This window comes from Cottoperca gobio, chromosome 5, assembly GCF_900634415.1.
Source record: "Cottoperca gobio chromosome 5, fCotGob3.1, whole genome shotgun sequence".
Taxonomy (NCBI): Eukaryota; Metazoa; Chordata; class Actinopteri; order Perciformes; family Bovichtidae; genus Cottoperca; species Cottoperca gobio.
In genome coordinates, this window is record NC_041359.1 from 30,436,234 (window position 1) to 30,457,633 (window position 21,400).

At 41.0% G+C, this 21,400-nt stretch overlaps 1 protein-coding gene and 1 pseudogene across 2 annotated transcripts in view; one reads left to right on the forward strand and one right to left on the reverse strand.

Moving 5' to 3' along the window:
• LOC115008819 (metabotropic glutamate receptor 7-like) overlaps positions 1-21,400 on the forward strand; it is a 172,038-nt gene that overhangs the window by 139,569 nt on the left and 11,069 nt on the right. The gene's annotated exons all lie outside the window — the stretch shown is intronic.
• On the reverse strand, positions 1,280-2,607 carry LOC115008820 (zinc-binding protein A33-like; annotated as a pseudogene).

Consider the following 21,400-nt stretch of genomic DNA (forward strand, 5'->3'; position numbering starts at 1 on the left):
TTCTGCAGGTCCAAAACTGACATGTACAGCAACTTGCCTGTGGACTTCTTAATTTCTTCTGGAGTTATTTCAGTCCAGATGAACTTTCTCCCTCTCTCCAGGCTTTTGGCTCCATTCTTGTTTGTGTATTCACAGAGGAGTTTGAAAACTGCAGCATCAAAGTGGGAATAAATGTCACCTGGTGCTGGGTTTCCCATATCGAGAGGGGGTTGGACACCTGGGGTGGTTGACGTATGACGCAGGCTACTTGAAGAAGACGTGCACATTTACGCATATAAAGTACAATTACACACCTAGTACAACCTTACAGACTTGGTACACTGTTCTAAACAAGTCACCACGCAATACAAGTGTTGATTTACATACCGTCTTGCTTCCATTTTAATTAAATCCGCTATTTTCCGGCTCTATACCTCCGTGGTGTTGTTTGTGTCTCTCCAGCACTGGGTGTGTATTCGCTCAGAACAAAGGCGCTGTTTCTGGAAGAGCCGTAAGTGAAGTTACCGTAATGAGTTGATATATGCTGTAAAGCGCAGTCTCAGCTTTCAGAAACCGTTGAATTTTTTTCAATTGCGCAAACTTTAACATAATTACGGTAATCCAAAATTTTACTTGCAAAATGTGTCGTCGCCGACACATTCGGTGTTACAGGGTTAACTTCTCGTCGACACCACCCATTGTGTGTAAGAGAGAGAGAGACAGAGAGAGAGAGAGAGAGAGAGAGAGAGAGAGAGAGAGAGAGAGAGAGTGAGAGTGAGAGACGTGTGCACACACGTGTGTAGAACAAAGGGGACATGAGTGGGAGCTGTGTGTGTCTCTATGTTAAAAAGACATTTCAATAATTATTGTGAGATCGTAGCGTTTATGATATTGGAGTTAAGAAGATGGTTAGTTTGCATGCGACTGTGTGTACAATACTAACACATCACCTGGTGACGGCTGTGAAGAGCCACTGCATGGACTAAACTTGTTTACTGAAGATTAGCAGTGCAGGCTAACTGGAAGTCTTTAAGGCAAGTGCTCATGTCTGTAGTCCAGTGATCAGAGAGCCATCCGATACTGCGGTGGCGTGCTTTCAGCAGGCCGCGGCCGCAATATGGTCAGGGAACCGTGACACCGAGGAGGTCCGTGGAGGGAAGAGAGCAGAGCAGAAAGAGAGCGACCACATCTCTGTGTTTTTCTAAATGCTTTCAGACCTGATGTTTAACCACACAAATATTCAGTGGTAATATCTTCAGAATATCAAAAGTGTTGATGTAAATTATCGTCCTGTTTATCACTAACTGCTCAGCTTCACTGTCACACATACCTTCAGTGGTAATATCTTCAGATTATAAAGAGTGCCAATGAATGGAAACATCCTCTCAGTGAAAGTGTGTGTGAAGGTGTGTATGTGTGTGATAGTGTCAGGATCAAAGAACGACAACTTTCCTCCGTTCCAGTCCAGATTCACTCTGATCCTCTGGAGCTTTTTCTGCACTCTGAGAACAGTGAGTGTATCTGGTGGTGAGTGTGCAAAGTATTTATCTTCATAGAACACTCAGTGACCAGACTGTACTGTCTCCAACCTGGACGTTCTAGCTGTGAGTCCCTGAGTTAAAGCCCTCAGAGCTCAGGACAGAGCAGTGTTGATCAATCCTCTCTGGATTATCAGGAAGCTGCTGTCTCCCTCCTTCTTGTCTCCCACTGGTCAGATCTTCAGACAGGATGAGGTTTGCACCAGCACTGTTTGGGTCCAGAATCAGAGGAGAGTAGGAGACCATCTCCTTCATCTTGTTCCAGATGTTGAAGGTGAGGTTGCCCAGGTGTTTGGCCTGGTCTATCAGAGCTCCTGAGAGCAGCTGTGGAGCCTCCAGCAGGGGGCGGTGCAGCTGGACTCTCTGCACTGCAGTCCTGTAGTTGTTCAGGAATGAGAGGTCTTCAGCCCTCAGCTGCTCCTCTGTGGTTCTGACTGTGTGTCAAAGAGCTGCTATCTCTCTGCTCAGAGCCTCCATCTTCTCCTTCATCATCACACTCTTCTGCTCCTCTTCCTCCCTCAGAGCAGCCACCCTGGCCTCCTCTTCCTCTTCTAGAAACTGGTGCAGCTTCTTAAACTGCTCCTTAATCAACGTCTCTGTGCGTCGGGCCTGGACCTTCATGTGTTTGATCATACTTCACTTTAACTTCTTCTAAAGCCTCTAACTTCTTCTTTAAGGGCTGCAGAGTTTCCTGAAGTTCCTTCTTGTGTTGTCGTGCAGCTTCATCGATGGGTCTGATTCTGTGCCCACTGTGTTTCTCTGAATCTCTGCAGACGACACACACTGACTGCTGATGGTCCAGACAGAAGAGTTTGAGTTTCTCAGAGTGCAGACTGCAGAGATCCTCTGAAGCGCTCTGATCTCTCTCCTGTAAGAAACTCTCACACAGATTCTTTAACACCAAGTTACAAGGTGGTCCATCCCTTGAAGATCTTCTATTACAAAGTGGACACTCACGTGTTTGTTTCTCTCTCCACCATCTCTTCACACAGTATTTACAGAAGCTGTGGCTACATGACAGAAGAACAGGATCTCTAAAGACGTCATGACAGACGGGACAGCAGAGATCCTTCTCTGATCTGGAAGCCATTTAGTCTCTGAGTGGATCTGAAAACACAGCAAACAGAAGGCTCCCCTCCCCCTCCACTAACTTCACTGAAATGTACTTTCCCTGTGAGTCGTGTTTTTATTGAAACTCACCTTCAGTGTGTGGAGCGTCAAGAGGGTGAAGCAGCAGTGTTGTAGTTTCACACTTTTCTCTCCTGGAGCTGAACTCACTCAGAGAAAGTTGTCTGTTTGTTCTGAGGAGGAGGAATAACAACCTCTTTCCTGGTTTGTCTCAGGTGAGGAAGGTGAGGCGTGGAGCTTAGTCACACCTCCTCTGCTGTAGCTCCACCTGTAACACAGGGGTGTGTCACATACCAGAGTACTGATTGACTGCTGGAGATGTAGACTGTTTGTGTGTGTCTCTGTAGTGAGGAGGAATAACAACCTGTTTCCTGGTTCCTGCAACACAGGGATGTGTCTCATTCCATGAACACCAACCACACCTCTACAGCTCGACTAACAGCTTTTTCTTAATTTTATCTGTACATTACAGAACATTTGAACCTTCATGGAGCTCATGAAATTCCATCTGGTTGTTCAATTATAATGGAGCTTTTATCTGTAAAGTGCTGAAGGAGTTTGAGGTCCAATAAGGAATTCACTTTGTTCTGATTATTTGGCACATGTGCCAACAATAAAGAAGGAGTCTAAAGTAATAATGTAGAGCACAAATCACTCAAAACCAGATGAGATTAAAATGTCTGGAAAGAAAAGTTCAATGTGCTGTAGATGTATATTTTAAGCTGCTTGTTGAACGATCCAATAATTGTATTTCAAAGCACCAGAGATGAAATAAAAACTGATCAAGATCAGATTATAGATACTTTCTTTCTGCCAGCCTTGGTGACTCTGTATCCTCTTCAGCACCTTTCCTCTGTGGAGTATCTCTCGCCTTTCAAACACAATGATGGAAACTCTTTAAAATCGTCTCAAGGACATCACAGTGTGGATGGTATTACAAGTGCCTGTGATGTCCCTCATCACCTGTGTTCAAGTGTAACATTAATCAAATCTACTGTTAAAGATCTGCGTGTGATGATGGACAGTGATTTAAATGGATCTGGAGATGAACCTTAAATGTTGCTTTTGCCAGCTGGGGGCTGTTAACAAAGGTCAAGTCCTTTTTATCAGTCAGTGAGTCCTACATGCTTTGATCATGACCCGGCTTGACTTGTCATGTTCAGGCCTCCCTCTCACGCTTCCAGTTGGTCGAAAATGCCACAGCTCGTCTTTTAACAGAAGAACACAGGCGATAGCACATCACCACCGTACTGGCCTCACTTCACTGCCTCCCTGTACGTTTCAGAATGAATCTTATTGTCTACCTACAAATGATTCAATCGGCTAGATCCAACCTATCTGACCCTGTACAACCATACGTCCCATCAAGGTCACTCAGGTCAACTGAACCGGGCCTTTGCAATGTTAGTCCCAACACTCTGGAACGAGTTGACTCTGCATGTCAGGCTGGCCCCTACACTGACGTTAATCTGGCCTTAAAATGTCTTTATTCTCTGGCTTTTAACTGCCTTTTCTTTTCTTTTAAACAGGTGTTTTATGTTGTTTGCTTGTACAGCACTTTGGTCAACAGTTGTTGATTTTAAATGTTGAAAACATTTGGATATGATTGGATGGGAAAATACACAATATACAAAACTTTAAACAAAGTGTTACGACTAGATCTTATGTACGGTTTACCTGAAACAGGACTGATCCGACCATCATATCATGGCCCACAAGACCATGTTCGATTACATTCATGTACATGGGACCAGAACACCTTGTGCCAAAGGTCCATGATTGACTGTGGTTGTTTTATCATAACTGAAACATTGGATCAGCTGGCGGGAGACGGCAAACAGACCTGGGAAACCTAAATGAAGTGTGAAGGTGAATTGGGAACAGAAGGAGAAGCTTTCTTGAGGCCATTGAGAAAACTTTGGTTGGCCTACAATAAGTTCTGGGAAACTTTGAAACGACTCAAGAGGGGGAAGCTGTCATGATCGTGACTTTTGTATATTCTGTTTTATTTTTAAGTGTTCACGCCCCCTTATGTCATGTCTAGTTGTACTTCTTGTCTGTGTGTTTCCCTCTGTGATTGTTGATTTGTTCCTCCTGTGTCCGTTCACCTTGCCCTTGTGTTTTAGCTTCTCTTCCCAGCTGTGTCTCGTTCCCCTCGTTTAATGTCTGTGGGTATACAGGACTGTCTCAGAAAATTAGAATATTGTGATAAAGTTCTTTATTTTCTGTAATGCAATTAAAAAAACAAAAATGTCATACATTCTGGATTCATTACAAATCAACTGAAATATTGCAAGCCTTTTATTATTTTAATATTGCTGATTATGGCATACAGCTTAAGAAAACTCAAATATCCTATCTCTAAATATTAGAATATCATGAAAAAGTATACTAGTAGGGTGTTCAACGAATCACTTGAATCGTCTAATTAACTGGAAACACCTGCAAGGGTTTCCTGAGCCTTGAAAAACACTCAGCTTGGTTCAGTAAACTAAATCACAAGTATGGGGAAGACTGCTGATCTGACTGCTGTCCAGAGGACCATCATTGACACCCTCCATCAGGAGGGTAAGACACAAAAAGAAATGTCTCAAAGAGCAAGCTGTTCACAGAGTGCAGTTTCAAAGCACATCCACAAAAAGTCTGTTGGAAGGGGGAAATGTGGCAGGAAACGCTGCACAACCAAGAGAGATGACCGCAGCCTTAACAGCATTGTGAAGAAGAGTCGCTTCCAGAATTTGGGGGAGCTTCAAAGACAGTGGACTGAAGCTGGAGTCCCGGTATCAAAAGCCACTGTTCACAGACGTGTCCAGGAAATGGGCTACAATAGCCGTATTCCCATGGTCAAGCCACTTCTGAACTCAAGACAACGGAAGAAGCGTCTGACTTGGGCTATGGAAAAGAAGCACTGGACAGTTGCAGAGTGGTCCAAAGTCCTCTTTTCAGACGAAAGCAAGTTTTGTATTTCATTTGGAAGTCAAGGCGCCAGAGTCTGGAGAAAGGCTGGAGAGGAGCAAAATCCAAGTTGCTTGAAATCCAGTGTGAAGTTCCCACAGTCAGCGATGGTTTGGGGAGCCATGTCAGCTGCTGGTGTTGGTCCACTGTGTTTCATCAAGCCCAGAGTAAATGCAGCTGTGTACTAAAGGGTAGGAAAAAGCTGAAGAACTCGGAGCTTAAATGTCGAATCAAAACAGCAATCTCCTGGTGTAATCTATATATTTATTTAACGCAATAAGTCAAACAAAGAAAATATTCTCAGCTGAGGACACATTTCGCGTCGCCGTTTCCATAGACCGCATGGCTCAAAAAGCCCCATCGTTGGGGTCTCACGGCTCCGCTCCAGGTGTGTCCCGAGAGTCGTAAAACATGCGGCTACCTAGAAGGAGTAGGCGTTGACCTTCTCCTCATTGGTCCCAGTTTGGCGCCTACACGCTCCTCCGTCAGCAGTCAGGAAGTAATGGTTTGTTGACCTGTTCTCTTAAAGGGGAAGTGTCCCTATTATGTTTGTAATACTCTCAGTGCAGAAAATACATAACAGAGAAACATATTCGTAGTGTATATATATATATATATATATATATATATATATATATATATATATATATATATATATATATATATATATATATATATATATATATATATATATATATATATATATATATATATATATATATATATATATATATATATATATATATATATATATATATATATATATATATATATATTGATTGAGGTAAACAATTACATACGATAGTCTTTCCAATATGGATTAATTTACCTGACAATTCCCCCTTTACACACCATTTATGGTGTGTATAATCTCCAGTAAATATAAGGCACCGAGTGGTGTACAAATTCATCATATGGTATACAAGAATACATTCATAGTGCACTTGTTTTTATTCCAGTCATAAAAATACCTTCTGTATAAAACCAAAGAACTTCATTTGTTATTCCAGCATAAAGACAATTAGCTTCAGTATAATAAAAAACACTTCCAGTAAAAGACAGTAAATATTAGTAAACTTTTAATGTCTGTATAAGACTGTAATATCTGTATACGACTGAGAGACTGTAACTACAATAAAGTCAGTGGCTTCGGTATGGCAGCAAAGAACACTTTGTAGAGTTATTCACACGAAATCATCTTCCTCCTGGCTGTCGTGTTCCTGCTCTATATCATAGTCTATGAGTACCCCCTGTTTGATGCTAGCTCTTTGCTGAGTCTGTCAAGTCCTTTCAAAGCTCTGGTAAAGGATCCATCAGGGGCTGTGTTATTTGGAATGAAAGTACAACACGGAGCCAAACAATTTGCAGACACCCCCTTTTTCAGCTAGCAACATGTCTAATGCAATTCCGTTCTGTAATCAGGCTAGTTCTATCAAGGACCAAATTGCATAAATCTATGGAGAGGGGCTGATACTCGTGTACATTTGTTTTGTGATTGTGGAATCAATCAATCTCGTCATGCGGCTTCTAATTTATGGTATATAACAACATCCACATACAGTAAGTATTTAGAATCAGAATAATCTTTCTTGTCATGTAGGTTTTCACCTACAAAGAATTTGCTCTGGGTTAGCTGGCACATGAATATAAAAAATGCATAAATATTTACAAAATATAAATCGGTGGAGATAATGTACAAATTAATATTGATATAGCTATTAATGCTGAAGATACCAGTGACATGAGAACTCTCCATCTCCCGGACCGTCTTTCCATAGCATCACCAGACTAATTCTCTACCCCTGAATTCTCTGCTAATTCTTTATATAATGTTGTCAATCTTTGTAAGGCTCTAGTAACTGATCTCTTTGAAACAGTATTATTTGATATAATTGATGATCCAAACATGGCACACACACACCTCCTTTCTCTGCTAGGAGCACGTCTAAAGACATTCTATCATGTCAATAAGCTGGAAGCTGCTTGTTGTTCAGCTTGTCCCTTAACGGCATCCCTTGTAATAATTAATAAACCTCTGTTAGATGCAATGAATTAATTAATCCACATTCTTATTAGTAGTTGCCCATCATAAAAACAATGAGTCAAAACCTGCTCCAATTTGATCTCTGGCACTCCCCGGGGGACTCCTACTGCATCTCTTGTATGCTGTGGAGCTGAAGCTCTCCCCAGGTGCTGTGTTTCTCTTCAGCCGAGTTCAAGCTCACAAGAGTTTGACCTGTTGTGGGCCAAACATAGAAACGCTCGACCAGTGTCATCAATGCACATATTTCTGTCTTGTGCTATTGGTTCTGTGAGTTGGAAATCTCTTAATGAGATTTTTGCAAATTGGGCTGAGTGGTTCTGTTACACTGTGCATCATTGTTAACAGACAGGTTTACTCTGTTATTGGTCCGAGTAGTACTGGGACTGGGCTTAAAGCAAGGAGGGGCCTGACTGGTAGACACACACACACACACACACACACACACACACACACACACACTATATTTACTGAACTAGTGGTATACAGTTTGCAGTCAAGCCACATATTCTTCTCCACAGATCCTGTCTCCATGCCTATTCTATTTCTTACTGTAGTAACTTTATATCCTTTCCTACTGACTGCTTGGAGATTGCAGTCTTCTTGTTTTCTACCTTTATCCTAAAGTGTCCTTGTGGACCTGCTCCTAAAACCTCTGCTGCCTAAAACAAACAGTCTCTAATCTCTGGGATGCGATGAAACGATGGTGAGGAATAATGGATCACAATCATTTATTTTCTTACATGTCACTCCTCTCCGTGGCGCAGCTGTGCTCCTCTGCCCACCTGACCTGTTCTGCATATTGTTAGGGGAGAGGGACAGGTTATTACGTCACAGAAATCAAATTTGATGTGGTTGTGCAGTCTCAGGTGTACAGGCTATACTCACCCTCCTGTGATGACTCTGACCCCCATGTTACAGTCCCCTTCTAAAACTTCGGGTTGTTGAATCTTCACTGATGGTGAGACAAGCGCCCCTATGGGTACCACCTCCCTGTGTAGTCAGACTTCACCACGAAGAGGTCCAGTTTCTGCTTTAAGGAGTCAGTGTCTCTCACAGGAGTGGTGATATATTTATGTGTCACCAGGATATATTTTTCTCTCCCTCTTCTTCCTTTCCAAATGGTGGTATATTTCTAAATATGGCTGATAGTTTTCCTGGCACAGATAGGGAAACTTGGCATGATTTCCAGTGTTCTTTTATACCATTAGTCTTTCACACTTATTTACATCAACACTGATTATTGTACCCTAAATGTTCTTATTCTGTCTAATGTTTTATGTTTTTGCAGTGCAAGTACTTTGACCTGCAATTCTTACATAAAGCTTATTATTATCATCATTATTATTATTATCCTTTACCCACATTACCTTATTTTACAGTTCATTTAGCTGTAAACACTTTAGCTACACCTTCATATTTATTTAGTTCAGAATATCCGTTTCTCGGCATTCGGCCTTTGAATCAAATGCTATGAATATACTCTATTAATATAATACTCAATATAATACTTCAATATAATACTCCCCCTTTTGAGACATGGTCAAATACCGTGTCTCAATACACACATTTATACATGCTCTTGGTAGTACTGAGTTCTTCTCTGGTCAAGTGTTCTTTCGTCAGTCGTCTCTGTCTTGTATGTAATTATTCTTAGTCCAAACGGCTTGTTCTTACTTTATAGCTGCATTCTGCATCTCTTTCAATATCTCTGTCTTGTGTTCTGGTGTGTTTGTCTTCTCATTTACATATTGTTGTCTACTGAAACTGGATCAGTTCTTATCATATGTGTTGTGCCTTTATATAAAGCAATATACTTTGGTAGCTGTACTGCCTTCAATAAGTCTTCTATTAGAGTGAGTAATATGTTTGTTAGTCAATGTTACCATACCTTTATGCTGTACTTGTTGAGCAAACACATGTTGAACATGCATAGTTACCGTCTGTGTAGATATTTACAACTTTGTCTTTCTTTTATCTGCATGTCTCTGTCAATGCTATCAGTTCTGCTGCTCTGCTGACAGATGATTGGGTAGAGCTTCTGCTTTTAATACGTCGGTCTGTGTCACTACAGAGATCTTGTCACATTCGGATCCTCTAGTTTACTTTACATGATCCGTTAACAAACATTTCTATCTCTGGTTCCTCTTAGGGAACGTCAGTCAAGTCTGGTCTTGGTGAAGTTCCTTGTCCGTCTCTGTCGTTCAGTCATGTGATTCTCCGTCCTCAGCTGTTGGAAATAATGTAGATGGATCAAAGTTGTACATTATTCTATAGTCAGATGCGGTTGTGAAAACGAAACTGACACTGCATGTGTCACTGTTAAAGTCAATGGCCTGAATATCACTTGATGCAGAGGCCTGACCTGCCATTGAAGCTGCAGTTACTGCTCATGTGCGGTCAGGCATTGCCTTATCTACTGGGTCTAGTTGTGAAGAGTAGTGAACCACTGGTCTACTCTTATCTCCATGGTTCTGTGTTAATACTAATGTCATGAAGTCTGCTGTTTAAATAAAAGGCTTCTTATAGTCTGGTATTTCTAAAACAGATGAGTTTACCAAAACTTTATTTTCTTAAATAATTTGTCAGCTGTTTCATTCCCTATTATCTTACAAACTCTCTTCACCATATTTCTTCCTCATGACATTTACGATCGGACCCTCAGGAGCTTCTAGCTCCCTACTATTCGTCTGTCGACGATTATAGTCTTTCACAAAATGTCATGAGGTTTGAATATTTTTGGGAGAGGTGGGAACGGACAGCCATCCAAGAGGGAATCACGCCGGCCTTTTACAGAGGGATACAAAGAAGCCGTGACCGTGTGTGTTAAATGAGTTATGCTGACACTTCTTGACTAAAGTCTTTTATTATTATTTATTATTCTGAACGTAATCTATCATTAGCTGGTATTTTGCGGCTCTGTTCTGTTCTAATCATTTCTGTCTGCTCCAGAATTACACAAAAAGTCTACATATCTGTCATCCACACACTTATTAAACATGTTTTCTCAAAAACATATAAGAGACAGTTTTCTACACTTTACAATTCAGCCTCCTTTAATTGACTATGATAGTGTGTGTGAATGCAGATATACAACCTGGTTCCGGAAGTGTGGATCCCCGTTGCTGGGGAGTCATGTTCTCTTGTCAGTCCTTTTTCTCACGTCAGTCCTTTTTCTCACGTCCGGTCTACAGTCTGGGGTTCTGGTTTCACCTTTTTCTTCTCTTTAGCTTTCCTCAATTCAATTGGATTTTAATTGTAATTTACCAATTTGTCTGCTGGTGCACTGTTTTAAATTTAGGTGCGCTTTAATTGCCGTCCTGTAGGTGGAGGTGTTTAAATTTTGTAAAGTTTCTATAAACTTTTAGTTGTAGTCTCAATTTTGTCCACCAGAGGCATTTAGCTATCAACCGGATGTGGGTTTTTTAAATTCCCCCCGGATGAAGAAGGATAGAAAATGGAGGTTTCTTTGTTCTAAATTTTCTCTCCTTCCAGTTTGGAGAAAACTCGCATTTTTGGTTTTAATCACTCGGTCACTACATCACTTATGCATTTTATTTCCACCCAAAATGCTCCAGCATAAGACTCAAGGTTTAGTTTATCACAATTTACTCTCACATGCCTCGTAACATCACGTAAACGGAATTAGCGACCCAGCATCACGTGGCCACCGTTAGCTGGTCCTAATCTCTGAGGCCTTTCACAAAAACGTCTCCTTCTTTCACGTTTTTCCAACTTAAAACTACTTCACATTCACTCCACGGTTCTCTTTGATTTCACAACCGTCCCCCAGTCAGTTTGAACAGTTTTCACCCGTTCTACAAACTCCAATGCATTAGCTAAATATCAGCCCTAGCTTAGCCTCGCCTTAGGCCTGCTTTAGTCACACTTTACTCACAACAATACAACAATACACAAATCTTTACATGTTTTACACTATGCTTGCCGCAAAGAAGATGATATACAACATCTGAGACTATGAGGCGATCGTCATCGGTTCTCACGTAATTCAGGATTATAATCACTATCCTTCTTTGGTAAACAACACTAGCTTCTAATGCTAGGCTTCCCAGAAGTCTTTCAATTAAACTATACCTATCTGCCTTCCAAAGGACTTTTTTAACATTAAACTAACTAAGCTTTCTTAGCTACCTTCCAAAGGTGTTTTCGTATTAAACTACATTCAATGCAAGCTTACCATAAGCTTTATCCGGTACCAGCCCGGACACCCCCAGGGATTTGGTTGATTAAATATAAGTTCTCCTAGAACTCTAACCAGACTATGCTGGAGCTCTCCAAAAGCTTTTCATACATATCGTTAACATCATTAATATCTTCGATGCTTGCTCTTATCGCTTGTATTTCAACATTCAGGATTGCTTTTTATCGTTTAACAGCAGTTGTATTAGCTATGACCGTCGAACATTGTTGCTGGCATTCATTAATAAGTTTTCCTAGTCTACCTGCAGTGAATATTTGTTTTTAACCGGTGTTCACCCTCACCTGATCTTTTGCACGTGCAATGAATACCAGTCAACGATACTCGGCGATCGTTCTTCACTTCTCCTCTTTCGGGATGCCCACCCAGGGACGCCAATTAAAGGGTAGGAAAAAGCTGAAGAACTCGGAGCTTAAATGTCGAATCAAAACAGCAATCTCCTGGTGTAATCTATATATTTATTTAACGCAATAAGTCAAACAAAGAAAATATTCTCAGCTGAGGACACATTTCGCGTCGCCGTTTCCATAGACCGCATGGCTCAAAAAGCCCCATCGTTGGGGTCTCACGGCTCCGCTCCAGGTGTGTCCCGAGAGTCGTAAAACATGCGGCTACCTAGAAGGAGTAGGCGTTGACCTTCTCCTCATTGGTCCCAGTTTGGCGCCTACACGCTCCTCCGTCAGCAGTCAGGAAGTAATGGTTTGTTGACCTGTTCTCTTAAAGGGGAAGTGTCCCTATTATGTTTGTAATACTCTCAGTGCAGAAAATACATAACAGAGAAACATATTCGTAGTGTAGATATATATATATATATATATATATATATTGATTGAGGTAAACAATTACATACGATAGTCTTTCCAATATGGATTAATTTACCTGACAGTACCAAGAGATTTTAGAGCACTACATGCTTCCGTCTGCTGAAAAGCTCTATGGAGATGAGGAATTCATTTTCCAGCATGATCTGGCACCTGCCCACAGTGCCAAAACCACCAGTAACTGGTGTACTGACCATGGCATTACTGTCCTCGATTGGCCTGCCAATTCCCCTGACCTGAACCCCATAGAGAATATGTGGGGTATTGTGAAGAAGAAGCTGAAAGACACCAGACCCAACAATGCTAATGAGCTAAAGGCCGCTATTGAAGCATTCTGGGCATCCATAACACCTCAGCAATGCCACAGGCTGATTGCCTCCATGCCACGCCGCATTGATGCAGTAATCCGTGCAAAAGGATTCCCAACCAAGTACTGAATGCATTAATGGACATTTTCAAATGTTTGATTTTGTTTTGCTGTTCTAAATCTTTTTTTTTTACTTGGTCTGAGGAACTATTCTAATTTTTTGAGATAGGATTTTTGAGTTTTCTTAAGCTGTAAGCCATAATCAGCAATATTAAAATAATAAAAGGCTTGCAATATTTCAGTTGATTTGTAATGAATCCAGAATGCATGACATTTTTGTTTTTTTAATTGCATTACAGAAAATAAAGAACTTTATCACAATATTCTAATTTTCTGAGACAGTCCTGTATATCCCTGTCTTTCCCAGTATTCCTTGTCAGATCGTCATCCATGTGTCACCCTTGTTTGTTGATGATTCCGCATGCTCCCCGTGTCATCCTGGTTTGTCTTTTCAGTTTACTTTTTACCTTTTTGTATTTTCGTTATTTTGTAAGGTTTTTGAATAAAGCCCTCTTTTTGTTAACTTCCTCGTCTGCCGTCTTGCATTTGAGTCCTCACCTTTTCCCCACCGTGACAGAAGCAGGGCTTAGTGCAGGCTGTTCTTCAGAAGGTAGGGACGTCTGCTGGATACTTTGAGTTGTTGGAGGAATCCCTTTCAGGAACAGCTACAACCATCTTGATCGTTTCTCTAACAGAGGTCACTGAGGTGGTCACAAACCGATGTTTGTTTGCTGTTTGTGAGGCAACCGTTGTTTAGTGTTGAGTGAAGGTGTTACCCGTGCAAAGAGGCTGGAGGGGTCATGGGTTTGTCCAACGAGTCTACAGCGGTTTGTAGGTAGAGGGTACTGCAGGAGCCGGGGATACTAGGGCCTTTACTATCAGCCTTCCAGTATAGCTGATTGAGAGCTGTGTTTTTTACTCTCAGTGGGCTTCGGGTTACACCCAGGTTGTTCCTTGTCACAGATTCTGTTTGTGATCTTCATGGAGAGAATCTGAAGGTGCAGCCAAGGAGTGTCTCGAAGGTGACCTGAAGACTGCATCTTTGCTTTTCACGGATGATGTGGTTCCGCTGTCTTTATCAGACCAAATGATTCTGAAGTGGTTGGGATGAGAGTATTTTCGGGCCTTCACTTGGATCCCACGTCACCTGAACTCCTTCACTTGATTTTGAGTTGGTCTTCTTGGTCTTGTTCACGAGTTTAAGAAGGCTCATGAGATCAAGAATCTAATTGGAGCACCAAGCTGTTGTGGTATCCGCGCTGCTCCTTCTCATTGAGAGGAGTCGGTCTGATCTTGACGTCTCATAGACACCTCCCTGTGGACGTATCCCAGGGACTTCCAACTGGGGCAGAATTCAAACACATCTGTTCTGAGAAAACCTCGTAATCCACCAGGAGGAGTATGATACTACAAACTACTGCATGGTACTGCTGGGCTCGACTCTTTTCGTAGGAGGTACTTTTCTTGATTCGACTTCACTGCAGATACTGGCCCCTCCATGTGATGCTGCGTCAAAACTGCCGTGACATTATCTTCAAACAACAATGAAAAGATTGTGGTCACTTTTGATGGTTGCTAGGCTTTTTAAGAATAGTATTTGTGCAGGACATCCCGTGTCGCACAAGTGACGATCCTCTCTGACCATTCAGTGGTCTTAGTATCAGCTCAGTTCAATCGAAGTCATACCAAAGAAAAGATCAGGTACCATCCAAAACTTGTGACAACGCAAAAGCCGTGTGTGTGTGTGTGTGTGTGTGCTACCTTTGGGCATTCACTGGTACTGTAGCTCCTGTCAGAGTGAGAGGGAGAGGCTGAGCTCAGGAGAAAAGAAGACACCTCTCTAAAACTTAATCACAACCAAATATCCTTTTATTTCTGTGTGTGTGTGTGTGTGTGTGTGTGTGGGCTCGACGTCAGCAGGCAGCTGATGGAAGGGGTGGCCTTCGCTGCTCGTTATTATCTACCTGGTCCAAGACGAGCAGAATACAAATGAGTAGACAGGCAGAAACTGCTCGCCCTGCACACACACTGACAGTAGAGGGGGAGAAGAGGGGGTTGAGGAGGGGGGGAGGGGCGTAAGGAGAGGGGGAGGAGGGTGAGAAGAGAGGTTTACAAGAGGAAAGAAACTGTCAATTTTGGAGCGAGGACAAATCTCTGTGGTGCATTCATAGACCTGAACACACTGAAGGAGATAATGACGCATCTCATCTGATGCTTGTATAGGGCAGTAAAGACATCACATGTAAAGCTGAGAAACATTGTGCAGACGCCGTCCTGCAGAGAGCAGCGTTTACATTCAGCACTGACGCTATTGTTATAAATAAGAATGTGGAGCCTCTTGTCCACAATCAGATTCAGGGATGACAGAGAGAGAGTACAGGGTTGCACACACCGCTTTATTCGCTCACAGGTAAGCTTTCTATCACAAGCACACTACCAGGTCACTCTCCAGTCGGTCACTCTGCTGTTCGTCGCTCTCCAGGCTGCGCTGCGTCTTGGCTCACCAAGCGTCTCCGTCTCCTCTGGAACCCAGCCTACTGCAAGAGAACAGAACCAGGCCATCACCATGCATTTATTATGTGACTGATTACCTGATTCCGTTCAGCTGTCTGGCCTCCAGCTGGGACACTCCTGTCCCTCCCCAGCAGCCGGCGCCCTAACCACACCCCACTGCCACAAAGAATATTTGATTTCTTTATTAAAACATCTTCCTTCTGCGTCTTTAAAGCAATAAGTGAACTTGAACACGTCGAACACTTTTTCTGCCTTTACGCCTCAAACGTGATGTGAGAGCTGAACATTTGAATGTTCACGCTTTGTGCAGACTTTATGTTGTCAGGAAATCTAATGAAGAATCTGATTGGACGTGGAGATCAGTTCAGCACCAGTGAATCCGTCTGCAGCTTCACACAGACATGAATGAAGAACATTGTGACTGCTTCATAACATTTAGGCTTCACAAAGACAACTTTGTTAATAAAAGAGCATCCAGCAGACTGAACTAAGAGCTTCAGTGAGCAGCAAATGTCAAGTTCTTCTGTTCTTTTTACATTACAGGTAATTTAGCAGACGCTCTTGTCCAGAGGGACTTACATTGAACTAAGTACAGGGACAGTCTCTCTGGAGCAACTCAGGGTTAAGTACCTTGCTCAGGGGTACAATGGTGGCAGGCTGGTATTGAACTTAACATTGATGTGATGGTTCCTCTGTTGGAGGATTGATCAGTTATTATCCGAGCAGCTTTAACCAGAAGCTTGAGCATTTATTTTCAACAAGTGGCTCCGACATGTTTATTCATAACTTTCTTAAGCCTCAACAAACTTCTGCACCACTCAGAAATCTACTTTTTGACGCCTGCGTTGAGCACACACTCCTGCACAGACGTTCTGTGTGCTGTAAGGTTTTGTGTTGTGGAATAATGCGGCGGGGTTATCCCCGATGAGCAGCTTCTATCAGCCTCCCTTTGTGAGGCTGATAGAAGCTGCTGCGCTCTGAAAAGGGATTTGCTGTATCTAAATGTAACACAGGTGCATCGTGTGTTTCCTCAGACTCACATTAAAAGAGAATGTTAGTTCATATTATATAATAAGTTTCACATCATATTCTACCAAAAGTCACTTTTATTGTAGCTTTACATTGATTTGGTAACTTCATCAAATGTTAACAACTGAAATAAATCACGTTGCTGTTCGTGTCCCGTGTGAACGTCAGCGCTGACTTTAGTTACGCAACTTATTTGAGCCAAAGAACAATCTTTAAATACGCAAAACAAAGTTATTTTATTATGTAATTAAAAAAACTAAGTCAAGCTGCAAGTTTATGTAGAAGGTAGAGCTGTGTGTGTGTGTGTGTGTGTGTGTGTTGAATTCTCCCATCATGTAAATAATACATTTTGTGTTTATCTGTTGAAATAATGAAGGAAAGATTAAAAACATCTGTTTTAGAATCAGAAAATAATAAAACTTTATTGATAATTTTTCAGTTTCCATTTATACTATAATATATATATAACAACTCTAATTATGTACACATATGTATATTAGAATATATTGAATACACATAGTACATAATATATACATTAAGTGTTTAAACTAATATATTTAATAAGATGTTTGTGCTTTATGTGAGGATAAAGGATCAGAGAATAAAAGATGGCCGCTGCCACAGGTCGGTGCAGCTGCTCCGTGTTAATGGACACGTGGACACAGAATGCTGTCATGTGTTCGCGCTTCATCAATAAATAAACGCAGGAAAAGTGTTGAGAATTATTTCCCCAGAGACTTGTGCAGCTCCTCTTGCAGGATGCCAAGGTCAAGCGGGGGAGACTTGTTCTTGTCATTACGGCCTAAACTGCCGGCGTCCGGCAGCCGGATGTAACTGTGTTTAAAAGGTGGGGGGGGGCAATGCTAATATCACCTCTTCATGCCGCCTGCACTTTATGGCTCCAGTAATGTTTGTGTATGCATCGATCTCTCGTCTCCTCCTCGCTCGCCATCACTTCCTGTTATATGTATTTATTGTCTTCTGCTCTCGTGTGTTTTCTGTTTCTGAAACAAACACAATTTATCTTTTCTGTCTTTAACTCGACTCCAAACACAACAAGTGAATTCAGTTTGTGCCTCAACGGCATCGAGAAGAGTGCAACTAAAGAATCATTTACGGTGACCGTGGTTACCTTCAGGATACTTTTACTTTTCACTGCAAAGTACTTTAAATACACATATTTTATATGTTAAGAAATCACAACCAAATACAGAAAATACTCTTAAATACAGAACATACTCTCAAATACAGAACATGATCTGAGGTTGTCTCTGGTATTATTGCGCGGTGAGGAACACGAGGTTTCGGCTCAGAGTCCCGTAGGGGAACATGGACTCTATGAGGAGCATCTGCTTTGTATTTGAAGTGAAACAGAGACTCTCAGCCTGCGAGGAGACGTCACTGTGTTCTCACAGGATCCGTCCGAGCTGGGACAGTAAAAGTGTTTAACTTCATAACTCACGTGATCCTGTAAGTGCTGAAGTTTATCCTGCAAATCCCCCGGTGAGAGAACAGAGACGTCTTCTTCTTCATTCCATAACTTCTTCAGCCCTGGGGAGGAGCAGGATCAGCACTTTGTTACTCTGAGTATTCTGAACATGATGTCTGTTTGTCCTTCAGTCGTCTGTTTATCCTCCTGAGGTTCCTTTTGTTCCCCGTTTTCATCTGATCCAGGGTCTGAGGATCGAGGCTCATATGAATAAAGTTGGTTTTGTGTACAAACATGGAGGAAAATGCAGCAGCACGAGTCCGTGGAAGTACCCTCTGTGTCCTAAATGTTTGCTTTAAACCCCGTCCTTCACTTAAGCAGTACGTGGGAGGAAGAGGAGGATTGTGTGTATTGTATATATATTATTTTATATATACAATAATATATATACTGTATATATATTTTTTTTTAATTAATATATACAGTATATTAATATATATCATATTATATAAATCCTTTCTCTACTTCTCACACAGAAGCTCTTAAACAACGTGAAGCCGGACCATAACGTGTCCTTCACTTGTTACAGTCTTTAACTTTTATAGCAGTAACTATTTAAAAGTGAATCCTAAGAACTGCAATAAATCTGAACACAGGAACCGAAGAGTTGATGTGACAGAACCGGGTCGAGTCATTAATCAGCCGTAGACACAGAGGGCTCCACAGGAAATCTACGCAGGGACCCTGAACATTACACATCACTGAGAGACACATGACCTCTGTGTGTACTTCAGGGACACACTCTGCACTCCGTGTGTACTTCAGGGACACACCTTGCACTCCGTGTGTACTTCAGGGACACACTCTTTACCCCGTGTTTACTTCAGGGACACACCTTGCACTCCGTGTGTACTTCAGGGACACACTCTTTACCCTGTGTGTACTTCAGGGACACACTCTTTACCCCGCGTCTACTTCAGGGACACAATCTTTACCACGCGTGTACTTCAGGGACACACTCTGCACTCCGTGTGTACTTCAGGGACACACTCTGCACTCCATGTGTACTTCAGGGACACACTCTGTACTCTGTGTGCACTTCAGGGACACACTCTGCACTCCGTGTGTACTTCAGGGACACACTCTGTACTCTGTGTGCACTTCAGGGACACACTCTGCACTCCGTGTGTAGTCCAGGGACACATTCTTTACCCCGTGTGTACTTCAGGGACACACTCTGCACCGCATATGTACTTCAGGGACACTCTGCACCCTGTGTGTAAATATCTATTAAGAAGTAGAATAAAAGACAAAACTTTATTTATCATGAAGGAAGTTGTCGTACAAAGCAGTGAGAGTGAGAGAAATCATATTCAGCCCTTTCATAACTGTATTTTTATTGTACATGTCTGAAAATCAAACTGAATTACTAAAAGCACAAATACTAAAAAGTAAATAACATTCAGATGTATAGTTAGAAAACTTTATTTACATCAGTGATATGCAGTTTGTTAATACTTTTACTATTATTCACATTTTAACTGCTTAGTTGAGCATGTTTTAATAATAATTCAAATTGTTCCAACAGAGGGTAGAAAAGATTATTTCAGTAAAAACATCCCATTATATATATAAATTATACATTAATATAATATTAATGTATAATTTATAATCTTGTTTTTATTCAACATTTGATGCAGTGCTTTCAGCCGCTCTATGATAAAAATATAAATGTAATACACGAATTGTTTCTGAATCTGAAAACTCTCATATGAACGTAAACATAACGCTCATATTAACATTAACATAACTCTCATATTAACATTAACATAACGCTCATATTAACATTAACATAACTCTCATATTAACATTAACATAACTCTCATATTAACATTAACATAACGCTCATATTAACATTAACATAACTCTCATATTAACGTAAACATAACTCTCATATTAACGTAAACATAACTCTCATATTAACATTAACATAACTCTCATATTAACATTAACATAACTCTCATATTAACATTAACATAACGCTCATATTAACATTAACATAACTCTCATATTAACGTAAACATAACTCTCATATTAACATTAACATAACTCTCATATTAACATTAACATAACTCTCATATTAACATTAACATAACTCTCATATTAACATTAACATAACGCTCATATTAACATTAACATAACTCTCATATTAACGTAAACATAACTCTCATATTAACGTAAACATAACTCTCATATTAACATTAACATAACTCTCATATTAACGTAAACATAACTCTCATATTAACATTAACATAACTCTCATATTAACATTAACATAACGCTCATATTAACATTAACATAACTCTCATATTAACGTAAACATAACTCTCATATTAACGTAAACATAACGCTCATATTAACATTAACATAACTCTCATATTAACATTAACATAACTCTCATATTAACATTAACATAACTCTCATATTAACGTAAACATAACAACATTAACATAACTCTCATATTAACATTAACATAACTCTCATATTAACATTAACATAACTCTCATATTAACATTAAATAACGCTCATATTAACATTAACATAACTCTCATATTAACATTAACATAACGCTCATATTAATATAAATCTTTTGGCTCGGCTGAATTTACTTTGTTTTTATTTTAAATTTCTCTTACTTACTTACTTACTTACTTTCTTACTTACTGGAGAAGCTAACACTGACAATAGTTCTGCAGAAAACATATTACATCACACAAACCATGAACCTGAGCTCGTAAAGATGTTGCATTAGAGACAAACTTGTTTCCTCGTGCTCTTAGTTCCCTCGTGGTCTTAGTTCCCTTGTGGTTTTTGTTCCCTCGAGCTCTTAGTTCCCTCGTGGTCTTAGTTCCCTCGTGGTCTTAGTTCCCTCGTGGTCTTAGTTCCCTCGTGGTCTTAGTTCCCTTGTGGTCTTAGTTCCCTTGTGGTTTTTGTTCCCTCGAGCTCTTAGTTCCCTCGTGGTCTTAGTTCCCTCGTGGTCTTAGTTCCCTCGTAGTCTTAGTTCCCTCGTGGTCTTAGTTCACTCGTAGTCTTAGTTCCCTCGTGGTCTTAGTTCACTCGTGGATTTAGTTCCCTCATGCTCTAAGTTCTCTCGTGCTCTTAGTTCCCTCGTGGTCTTAGTTCCCTCGTAGTCTTAGTTCCCTCGTGGTCTTAGTTCACTCGTGGATTTAGTTCCCTCATGCTCTAAGTTCTCTCGTGCTCTTAGTTCCCTCGTGGTCTCGCTCTGAGCTCCTGTGAGACTCCTCTCTGTAAAGGGCGTTCCTCCCTGTGACAGCGGGGCCACAGCACTGAGAGGCTGAACTCCATGAAGCCTCTTGATG